The sequence below is a fragment of the Dipodomys ordii genome, unplaced genomic scaffold, assembly GCF_000151885.1.
Source record: "Dipodomys ordii isolate 6190 unplaced genomic scaffold, Dord_2.0 Scaffold32, whole genome shotgun sequence".
NCBI classification, from domain to species: Eukaryota; Metazoa; Chordata; class Mammalia; order Rodentia; family Heteromyidae; genus Dipodomys; species Dipodomys ordii.
Window position 1 is genome coordinate 4,231,283 of NW_012267248.1, and position 1,429 is coordinate 4,232,711.

The following is a 1,429-nucleotide window of genomic DNA, read 5'->3' on the forward strand; positions in this document are numbered from 1 at the left end:
TTCCTTCCTTCCTTCCTTCTTTCTTTCTTTCTTTCCTTTCTCTCCCTTCCTTCCTTCCTTGCTCTCTCTTCCTTCCTTCCTTCCTCTCTCTCTCTTTCTCTCTCTCTCCTCTCTCCTTTCTCTCTCTCTTTCTGCACGAGTTTTGAATTCAAGGTTTCATTCTTGCTAGGCAGATGATCTGTCACTTAGGTCAAATCTTCAGCCTTCTATTTGTCTTCTAAGTTCATAGGCACAGGTGGCCATCATCTACCTGTGTCTTCCACTTAATCATTAACAACTAAAGAAAGATTCACACAGTTCCACAAGGCAATCATATTGTCAACCACCCTGTGCAAATTTTAGGAATAGCAGGCTACCCCAAACTACAAATAAAATATTCCAAGCTGGGTGGGATGAGGAATGCCTATGGTCTCAGTCTCAACTTCTCAGGCAGCTGAGGCAGGAAGACCACATAAGCCCAAAGTCTGAAGCCAGCTTGAACAATGTAACTACAGTGTATATATCTCAAAACAACAGCAGCAGCAATAATTAAATTGCAGGTTATTTCCAATCATCAGACAAAATATTCTGAGCTGTATCAAATAGCAATAGAAGAAAGGAATGGTAGAAAACAGAGTGAAGGAATTGGTTTAAAAACTTTCAACTTGGAAGTTCTCTCAACTAATTTTTGTTGTCGTTGATCATGGGGCTTGAACTCAGGATCTAGGCACTGTCCTTGAGCATTTTTGCTTAAGGCTAGCACTCTACCACTTTGAGCCATAGCTCTACTTTCACTTTTCTGGTGGTTAGTTGGAGATAAGAGTGTCACAGACTTTCTTACATGGGCTGGCTTTGAACTACAATCACAGCCTCCTGAGCAGCTAGGATTAGAGGCATAGATCACAAGCACCCTGATCTCAGACTAATTTTACAGTCAAACCTAAAACTTAATTCATATGTTTGGTATATTTCCCTGTGATCTTTTCCATCATTCCACAATTAAGTTTTACCAACAACACTAATGAATGTATCTTGGCTCATAAAAAGACTACAAACATCAAAAAGCCATGAGGAAGGGACAGTGACTTCAGTGCCAGAGTCAGTTTTACAGTGAGCTCTGAGAACTTGGGCCTGGAAATCCATAAGTGGTCCTTGGGTCTCAAAAACTCCTCACCTCTTCTATGTCAAGAATAAAGTCTTTTACTAGGAGGCTGTGATATAAAGATCACAGTCCAAAGCCAGCCAGAGAAAAAAAGTTCATGAGACTAGTATCTCCAATTAACTGGTAGAATAGCTGGAAGTGGAATTGTGGCTCAAGGGGTACAGCACTAACCTTGAATGAAAAAACTAAGGGAGGGCTGGGAAGGTGGCTCAGTGGTACAGCGCTTGCCTTGCATGCTTGAGGCCCTGGGTTCGATTCCTCAGCACCACATAAGCAAAAAGAAAAAAG

The 1,429-nt window shown here is 41.5% G+C and overlaps 1 protein-coding gene across 1 annotated transcript in view; it reads right to left on the reverse strand.

The window, feature by feature from the left end:
• The window catches only part of LOC105985900 (chromosome unknown open reading frame, human C6orf201), a 20,882-nt gene that overhangs the window by 16,833 nt on the left and 2,620 nt on the right, over window positions 1–1,429 (reverse strand). The gene's annotated exons all lie outside the window — the stretch shown is intronic.